The 10,557-nt window shown below is 38.4% G+C and overlaps 1 protein-coding gene across 2 annotated transcripts in view; it reads left to right on the forward strand.

Moving 5' to 3' along the window:
* st3gal8 (ST3 beta-galactoside alpha-2,3-sialyltransferase 8) overlaps positions 1-10,557 on the forward strand; it is an 18,977-nt gene continuing 8,420 nt past the window's right edge. The window contains exon 1 of one of the 2 annotated variants that reach the window (XM_058373093.1): positions 1-119. The gene's annotated coding sequence lies outside the window, so the exon portion shown is untranslated. Of the gene's footprint in view, positions 120-5,213; positions 5,652-10,557 lie in introns of those variants that run through there. The other variant, XM_058373092.1, reaches the window with a different exon arrangement.

Genomic DNA, 10,557 nt, shown 5'->3' on the forward strand with positions numbered 1-10,557 from the left:
GAAAGATCATCAGGAGGCAAAACAGCGGGTGCATTGCTACAGGGTACTAGTAGAAGTGGAAAAACACAAATGACACAACCTGTTTTTATGAAATGTTTCATTATGACATGGCTACAAAGGTACAGTATATCTTCACAATATACTATATACGTATAATTTGTAATGATTCAAACAAACTGAACATTGAAATATGATAATGATCGTTTTTGGTTGGATTGTCCAGAAAATATTTAGCTTGTAATATGAATTTGTGACTAAAAACAGACATAAAAGATTTTTTAACACTGCTCTATAAAGTGAGCTTTAATATATGTTTATATCAGATATGTTCCATGTTCACTCAGATTTTAGCTTTGAAATAAAACACCTCTGTTGGCCTAAATGTAAACGTGCATAATATAAGTTCATGTAAGTTTTAAAATGAAACAAATTTGACAAATTAGAGAATGTTAAAGTTTGGGTCAATAGTAAAGAGCTTTCTTTACAGCTGGGTTTTTGGATTTGTGTTTAATGTGTAATCTGGCAGGGGCATATAATTTTACTGATGCAGGACGGGGTAAGACCATGCAGACATTTAAAAATCAATATTTAAAAATCAATTCAAAAGGTAGCCATTGGAGCCAGTGGACACACTGTAAAAAAAAATCCTAATTTTACAGAAAATAACAAATTTTTTTTACAATAGTTTCCCGTTATTTAAAATTATATTTAAAAACCAGTAAAATGACCAATATTATCTTTAAATTAACAAATTGACTGCAATTTTAAGGATTATACCATTACTGAAAAATTACAGTAATTCTCATTTTTTTTACAAAAAAATACTGTATTATTTTTAACTGTATTTTTTCTGTTATCTTAAATTACATAGCAATTTATGTAAAATTACAATAATAAATTGTAATTAAACAGGTAGCTTATTATATTAAATGTTTATGCCCATAATAACATTTTAACACTTCCCACCTTCATTTTACAGTAAAACTCATTTGTATGTGTATGTGTTGTATGTGTATTTCTACATTCAAACTCTGTAATTCTAAAAAGAAATTTAGTTAACTTTTGTCATTACACCAACGCATGTTTTTTTAAAGTTTTAAAACTTAAAGTTTTTTTTTAAATATATGTAGGCCAAAATGTTTGACATTCAATTGACATCAAATCAATGTCATGTTTTAGATGTGAAATTGATGTCATATTGACATCACATTGACATCAATAATTCAGCTGTTTAGCACTTTTTCTTATAAGGCATTTGGCATCTGAAGCTGGTTTTGTAATGTCAAAAGAGTAATGTTAATTTTGGGGTCATTTTAATTTCAGTTTCTAAGGTTTGGTCTCATGGGTAGCATGATGGCTTAGGGGTTAGCACTGTTGCCTCACAGCAAGAAAGGCCTGGGTTTGAATCCTGGGTTTGATATGTACATTAGGTTGGTTGGTAATTCTAAATTAGAATACTCATGTAGAAGTAAGTGTGTGGTTGTCTATATGTATGACCCTCTGATGGACTGGCAGGGTGGGATAAGCTCTAGCAGACCCCTGTGACCCTAGTTAGGAATAAAGCTGGTATAGAAAATGGATCTGTTCAGACTAAGAAAGTGTCCAAAGCAGCCTGATAAATAAAATTTTAATTACTTTTGTACCATTATTTTGGTGTTCAAAATAAGACCTCAATATGTTGACGTCAATTTGATTTGCTTTTTTGACTTGTTTTTTGACATAATTTTCTGGCATCAATTTGATGTCATATAATAATAAAGAAAACATCTGTAAAATTACAGTGTTTTTCTGTAAAATATTTAATGCTGTCATTTTATTGAAAGTAGAGGTTCATAATAGTAAAGGAAAAATCCGTAAAATTACAGTGTTTTTCTGTAAAATATTTAAGAAAAATGTATGTAAAATGATTGTTTTTGCACTTTATTTGAATGAACGTATTTTACTTTAATTTTATGGTTTTTGTTTGGCAGCCGCTGCTGCCAGTGATTTGACCGTTTTTTTACGAAATTTTTTTTTACAGTGCATATTTTAGCAGTTGGTTATGGTGAAATATCACTGTTCCTGCTAGCAAAACAAACAGAGGGCATATGGGCATAGTGCTTTTTTTGTTTGTTTCTTTGTGTGTGTGTGTATGAACACTGAAGTTTTACTGTGTTTACAGCTATGCATTATTCAGTCTCAAAAATCATTATAAATCAACTATAAATCAACTATAAATCATTGTAAATCTTGCAGAAAACTTAAAAAAAGAAAACATTATCAGATGGGTTATTAAATTTACTGACAAGTACACTGACAGCTACACTAAAGGTTTCAGTATCAAAACCAAAAAAATTAAAATCATCAACTGTATGATATTTTAAAGAACAAAAGTAGTATGTTAATAATAATAATAATAATAATAATAATAATAATAATAATAATAATAATAATAATAATAATAATAATAATAATAATAATTAAAGAATCAATGCATGATGTGTTTCACTCTTGTCTATGCCCTTAGGTTAGTTTGTTTCTTTGGCAGGAGACTTTTCTATGACACAACACTAAAATGTCTCTAAGATCATGACCTACAAACATTGAATCAGGTGTGTTTATACCTTTGAATTTTTTTTCTCTCATCCCAATTTTAAACTTGCTTCCATTCTCATGTGGAAATAGCAAGGGTAATTCAATTAAATCTAGACCCTAATCTAACTGATGCATGTTTTATAGCTTGTTCTGGCAATTACAGGAAGAGACAAGACTGATCAAATAATGTAGCCAGTCTGCTCTTTTGGCCAATTACATAGAGGTTGACTCCTTTATCTCTTCAATTAATGTCAGGCTAATTCATTTTGAGTAAATTCTGCACTCCAGAATGGCCATATGGCCTGTCACAGTACAGCACAAACCAGACACAGGAAGGAAATTCTATGTTGAGATAAACATCATGTGATTTTTTTTGGCTGTTTGTTTTAAAACTGCCATAGTGCTCTTTGCATAACACGTGCAAAATCCTCAAGGGCTTTCCGCAATGTGGCAAAATGGACACATTCAAAAATAACTTCGGAAAAACAGGATGTGATTTCAATTGTGATTTTTTTTGCGATTATATATATATACACTATATTGCCAAAAGTATTCGCTCACCTGCCTTGACTCACATATGAACTTAAGTGACATCCCATTCCTAATCCATAGGGTTCAATATGACGTCGGTCCACCCTTTGCAGCTATAACAGCTTCAACTCTTCTGGGAAGGCTGTCCACAAGGTTTAGGAGTGTGTTTATGGGAATTTTTGACCATTCTTCCAGAAGTGCATTTGTGAGGTCACACACTGATGTTGGACGAGAAGGCCTGGCTCTCAGTCTCCGCTCTAATTCATCCCAAAGGTGTTCTATCGGGTTGAGGTCAGGACTCTGTGCAGGCCAGTCAAGTTCATCCACACCAGACTCTGTCATCCATGTCTTTATGGACCTTGCTTTGTGCACTGGTGCACAGTCATGTTGGAAGAGGAAGGGGCCAGCTCCAAACTGTTCCCACAAAGTTGGGAGCATGGAATTGTCCAAAATGTCTTGGTATGCTGAAGCATTCAGAGTTCCTTTCACTGGAACTAAGGGGCCAAGCCCAGCTCCTGAAAAACAACCCCACACCATAATCCCCCCTCCACCAAACCTTACACTTGGCACAGTGTAGTCAGACAAGTACCGTTCTCCTGGCAACCGCCAAACCCAGACTCGTCCATCAGATTGCCAGAAGCGTGATTCGTCACTCCAGAGAACGCGTCTCCACTGCTCTAGAGTCCAGTGGCGGCGTGCTTTACACCACTGCATCCGACGCTTTGCATTGCACTTGGTGATGTATGGCTTGGATGCAGCTGCTCGGCCATGGAAACCCATTCCATGAAGCTCTCTGCGCACTGTTCTTGAGCTAATCTGAAGGCCTCATGAAGTTTGGAGGTCTGTAGCGATTGACTCTGCAGAAAGTTGGCGACATCTTCGCACTATGCGCCTCAGCATCCGCTGACCCCGCTCCGTCAGTTTACGTGGCCTACCATTTCGTGGCTGAGTTGCTCTCGTTCCCAAACACTTCCACGTTCTTTTAATACAGCTGACAGTTGACTGTGGAATATTTAGGAGCGAGGAAATTTCACGACTGGATTTGTTGCACAGGTGGCATCCTATCACAGTTCCACGCTGGAATTCACTGAGCTCCTGAGAGCGACCCATTCTTTCACAAATGTTTGTAAAAACACTCTGCATGCCTAGGTGCTTGATTTTATACACCTGTGGCCATGGAAGTGATTGGAACACCTGATTCTGATTATTTGGATGGGTGAGCGAATACTTTTGGCTATATATATATATATACATATGAAGACCATCCCAGTAAAGCAAGACCAAAATTTACCTCTACTGCAGAGCAGAAACAGAGAAAGGAGAGGGGAAAATAAATAAATAAATAAATAAATAAATAAATAAATAGAAATAAAAAATAAATTATTAAATTAAATTATTAAACTATTTTATCCTTATTTTATTTTATCCCTTCATTTTATCAGTTCATGTCTTTATATAGCTCTTTCAACAATGGACCTTGTCACAAAGCATCTTTCTTATTTCCTTGATGTAAGATGTGTAAGGGTTTTGGTAAGATTAATGAGAAATTTAATTTGACATAGATGCATTGAGTCACCAAGTTCTACAACGTTCTAGCACAGTAGGCAAATTATGGGTGATCAACAGGACTGTAATGAGACAGGTTGCATGAAGATGCTAGTTTTTGTCATCTTTGAGTTTTTGGATGTTCATGGCATGTCACGTTGAATGCTTGGAAAAATGTGAATCACTGAGAAATTTAAAGGACCTGGTTAAACACATCCACACTGGCTTCCAAAACACAACAGAAATAATAATAATAATAATAATAATAATAAGAAGAAGAAGAAGAAGAAGAAGAAGAAGAAGAAGAAGAACCAGGATATCCCTCATTCATAACCAGGATATCCCTCATTAGGTGAAACACCAAGACAACACCAGGGATAAGTCTCTGCTTTCTTCAACAGAGTAAAGGGAGAGAGAGAGAGAGAGAGAGAGAGAGAGAGAGAGAGAGAGAGAAAGACGGGAGAGTGTTGGTGAGATAGTAGTGGAGAGGAGGGCGATGGAGGGAGGGGTCAAAAGTATAGGCACGAGATAATTGCATAACATTTTTCTTGTGATCCAACAAATCTCATGGTCTTCTATACTACATAAATATGACGGTAGCTATTTAGCTCTTCTAGCTAACAATCTAGATTAGGGCATGTTTCCAAAATACGTCTGAATTAAGAGGACCCATGAAATGATTTCACACCGGTCGTCTCGGGCACTAAAATAAGAGAAACCACGCCGTCCAGGCGTCCCCCAAACACCAGTTGTCGAGTTGTTGATGGAAAACAGGAGAGGTACAGAGGCATGGGCAGATTTGCGCTGAACTGACTCATGGAGGAAAGTTTTACTTCTCGGTGTACTAAAAAAGGGGAGTTAATGCGCAAGCGCGCACACAGGCGGGCGTGCGCGCACACGCAGGGCTTTCGATCCGTGATATAAAAAAGGGCTGACAATTTCTTTTGAAACCGGGACCATGTTACAACAAAGTGAGCGGATTGATCAGAGAAAACCAGCGGGTAAGTAAAATAACAATCAATGATTAATGATACATCTTCTTGTAGCACGGCGATCTGCCAACAATTTGCCAAATAAAGTTGTGGGGAAACATGCGGTTAAAGCAGTAGTAGTAGTTAAGCGTTGTTCGATAAGTTTGGGGGTTTTTTTTGGCGTAACAAATTCACATCCACACCGAGATCTAAAACTCTAAACAGAGAGATAAAAGTCTCGGTTTTAATGCCTGTGAAAGTAATCACAGGAAGATGGAGGAGTTTCGAGCAGTACAATGTTAACCGTTACTGCTTCAGATGTGCTGTTTGATAAACTTCTCCACTAACATGTAGAGACACGTGTGGAGGAGGCTTAAACATCACAATAAGCAAAGAAAAAGTTTTTGGGGCAGTGACTCTAACCTCTCTACCTCATGTCGAGCGGAGAGAAGCGCTTACTCAGATCTCTCATAAGCAAAAGTCTGGGAGCGAAATGCGAGATAAGTCTTTTTGTTGTTGTTCTTGTTGTCGACATGCTGAAACTAGTTTAAAGAAACGTGTTTGGTTGTGTTCACGTTTTGGTTGACGTGTTAAGGCTAAATGATTGGATTAGAGTCTGTGTAATCATGTAGTGACTGGAATATTACAGACTACCTTCTCAGCCCCCACACCGTACAAACATGGTTATTTAAGGGGAAAGTGGGGTGGCCTATAATAGGAAACAGATCACAGCGGATGTCACATCGGCATTTCAGCACAGCTTTAAGGACGCAAGCCGAAAGTTTTGTGGGGGGGGGAATATATGTGGACGTGGTCTATACTTTGTCTTAAACTGACCCTGATGAGTTACTTTAAATGCATCAGCTCAGAGAGGTCCTGGGTATGTATAGTCAGAGCTGCTGGAGCTGGCTGTAGGTTCAGGTTAAGCTGTACATGCAGCAGCTTGATGGCTTTTCCTGCTTTTTACGTGGACCTAGAAACGTGAGCCTGTGAGCAGACCTCCCTAACCACCATGCTCCAAGCTTTTCTCTACATTACCACCACACAGAAAGTGAAAAAATTCACCGATGCCTCCTGACAAAGCGGGATCTGAGACAAAGTATTAAAACACTGGGTTTGTGGGATAATCTGTAAAAGGCTGCTTATGGTGCTGCTTGTTTTCTTAAAGAATGCATGCAAGGAAAGCCTTTACTTTCTAACAAACAGCATGGATCTTTTAGTTTCAGTAATACTTTGTTAAGCTTTTTATGGCCATTGATGATCAGTTCTGGAAATTGGGCTGTGTATTTCCACATATATATATATATATATATATATAAAACTGTTTACACCAAATATAAACAGTAAAATATCTTGAATAAAGAGTTGAGGTAGTAAATACACACCGTTATTTAAAACTGAGCATTAAGGTGTGGTAGCAGTACTTGGTTGCTTTGTCAGCTAAAGTAGAAGTGGGATTTTTTTCCCCTTACTTGAAGCGAAGCAGTACTTAAGCACGACTAGCACCTCAGAGTAGTTTTCTCAAAAGCCCAACAGTTTTAGTCTGGCTGGAATTTGAAGTCACATCAATTGCTGAAAAACTTGTTCAGGTGCTTTAACTCAGATGACCTAATTCCTACATACATGGAATGCTGTAAAAAATGTAAGTGCTAATAAAGGGGGAAAAAAAGCCAAAAAACACGCAGAAGTCTGTGGAGGTAGAGCTGTTTATTTGCTGTGTGTGATCTTACAAACAAATGATGAGTTTCATCAGTACCAACAATCAGCATAGATAACCTGTAAACAATGAGCAGTGTTGAAACAGATTAATGGTTAACTGATGATTATAGAAAATAGTGTCTACAATGATGATCACATCTATGCTGATTGAACAGTTATTTATTAATTATTGATTAAAACCAAAATAGTCTTATTGCACACATGAAACCTTGCCTTTTACACTGTAGACTATTCACTTTAATTTACATTTATTAAATGTATTATTTAGAATTGTTTTTGAAATTGTCTTTATTTTAAATTACCCAAAGCAACATGCAGCTCATTGAACATATGTTTGTGCCAAGTGTATTTATCTCATTTCCTTTATTAATTTTATATAAACATATGCATCACTCCTGTTTGAGGCACTCTATTAGTGAACGTAAATATCCCAAATACCAAAATGAAATAGGGTATTGTGAATTTTATGTCTTAAAGTTCACTAAATAGTTTTGCTATGTCACCCAGCCCCTTTACCTTCTAAAAGTATATCAATGTTTACATCATATGCAAAATGGATACACCTTCAGGTACCTCTGCTATTGCGGATTGCTAACTGGCTACTTACCCTCTAATCAAGTAGCCTGTGCGTATTACAGGTATTAATGGGATATCAGGATGTGTAAAATATGGCATTTTATTCAACAGTCACTAAGTCCATAACAGCTATGTTACCACCCTGCAGTACTTTGGGTTCTGCAATGTAACCTGGTACGAAATAATCCTTAAATCATTACAGATGGGATGGTGTCAGAACGATTAAGCTTATTTTGCAATATCACAAACTGCCCAGAATTCGTTGTCTTTTGCAGTGTGATACCAAATTTCGTCCGAATCTCTCCATAAGCACAAACTGTTGATTTTGAGTGCTGGGGTACTTTAAGAATGCAGTAGTTGCATAACCTTGGTCGAGAGTCAAGTTCCTTCTGCTTGTTTAATAAAGAGGTTATATGAGGAGATTCCTGCTGAGTAAAGGGCAAATCTCAATGTTCAATCAAATCTGAATAGTTTGGCAAATGCTGCAAGGCCTCTAGTTTTAGTATAAGGAGACATTAAAGGATCCCATTTCACTCGCTCCATTGTATCATATTGGTATGCTAATGAACCTGTGGATTGTGCCAAGTCTAAAAGCTGAACGACTGTGTGAACTGCCACAGCTATTGGCCTAACTTTATCTTACAGATTTTGCAATGGAAGAATGTGGGTCTCTAACTACTGAGAGGCAATAATGACTCTCTAAGACCTGTGAAAACCACACTAAATTCTTGCAGGTTATTTCCTATATGTTCTTAACACAATAATGGCTTCTATGCAAAAACACTACACAGCCTCAGCAGTACATGTAGGCCTAGCTGGTATTGGAACTGTGTAGTGGAATAAATGACAACAGTGACATTCTCTGTTGTAGATACACTATATTGCCAAAAGTATTCGCTCACCCATCCAAATAATCAGAATCAGGTGTTCCAATCACTTCCATGGCCACAGGTGTATAAAATCAAGCACCTAGGCATGCAGACTGTTTTTACAAACATTTGTGAAAGAATGGGTCGCTCTCAGGAGCTTAGTGAATTCCAGCGTGGAACTGTGATAGGATGCCACCTGTGCAACAAATCCAGTCGTGAAATTTCCTCGCTCCTAAATATTCCACAGTCAACTGTCAGCTGTATTAAAAGAACGTGGAAGTGTTTGGGAACGACAGCAACTCAGCCACGAAATGGTAGGCCACGTAAACTGACGGAGCGGGGTCAGCGGATGCTGAGGCGCATAGTGCGAAGAGGTCGCCAACTTTCTGCAGAGTCAATCGCTACAGACCTCCAAACTTCATGTGGCCTTCAGATTAGCTCAAGAACAGTGCGCAGAGAGCTTCATGGAATGGGATTCCATGGCCGAGCAGCTGCATCCAAGCCATACATCACCAAGTGCAATGCAAAGCGTCGGATGCAGTGGTGTAAAGCACGCCGCCACTGGACTCTAGAGCAGTGGAGACGCGTTCTCTGGAGTGACGAATCGCGCTTCTCCATCTGGCAATCTGATGGACGAGTCTGGGTTTGGCGGTTGTCAGGAGAACGGTACTTGTCTGACTGCATTGTGCCAAGTGTAAAGTTTGGTGGAGGGGGGATTATGGTGTGGGGTTGTTTTTCAGGAGCTGGGCTTGGCCTCTTAGTTCCAGTGAAAGGAACTCTGAATGCTTCAGCGTACCAAGACATTTTGGACAATTCCATGCTCCCAACTTTGTGGGAACAGTTTGGAGCTGGCCCCTTCCTCTTCCAACATGACTGTGCACCAGTGCACAAAGCAAGGTCCATAAAGACATGGATGACAGAGTCTGGTGTGGATGAACTTGACTGGCCTGCACAGAGTCCTGACCTCAACCCGATAGAACACCTTTGGGATGAATTAGAGCGGAGACTGAGAGCCAGGCCTTCTCGTCCAACATCAGTGTGTGACCTCACAAATGCGCTTTTGGAAGAATGGTCAAACATTCCCATAAACACACTCCTAAACCTTGTGGACAGCCTTCCCAGAAGAGTTGAAGCTGTTATAGCTGCAAAGGGTGGACCGACGTCATATTGAACCCTATGGATTAGGAATGGGATGTCACTTACGTTCATATGCGAGTCAAGGCAGGTGAGCGAATACTTTTGGCAATATAGTGTACTTTGCATTTGTAACTATGGTGTGGATTTCTGTAAAGATTATCCAGCAAATAGATGATATAAACATCTCTTTAGTGTAAGTTGACTCATATTCAACATCTGCATTGAATCTTTACTCAGCCAGTGCCAATTGTGTGTTTTTTTTTAATTGTAGAAGAAAATAATTCTTCTGTCCATTTTTGAGTGCTCCATTTTATTTTGTTCATCCTAAGGCCTGGTAATTAGGGTTTTTATTTCTTAAGAATAATGACTGGGGAGACGGCTTCTTGCCCGCTGCTTTGCTGACTGATTGCTTTTGCTGGTGCCAGCTGTAACTGCAGTGGTGTGTGCAATTTGGCTAGCAGTGGCTCTGACCACCAGTCAGCTCAGTGTGTTGGAACTTGTGCCTTTTTCTAGCCCGTTACATTTAAGATCCCAAAAGAAAAAGCCAGAGTTAGGTGCCCTTGTTGTATCTCTAACCCCCATTTTAGTGGCACACTGACCCCAGAAATAAAGTGTCAAGTGTCTTCTTAAATGAA

This window comes from Hemibagrus wyckioides, linkage group LG21 (assembly GCF_019097595.1).
Source record: "Hemibagrus wyckioides isolate EC202008001 linkage group LG21, SWU_Hwy_1.0, whole genome shotgun sequence".
In the NCBI taxonomy this organism is placed as follows: Eukaryota; Metazoa; Chordata; class Actinopteri; order Siluriformes; family Bagridae; genus Hemibagrus; species Hemibagrus wyckioides.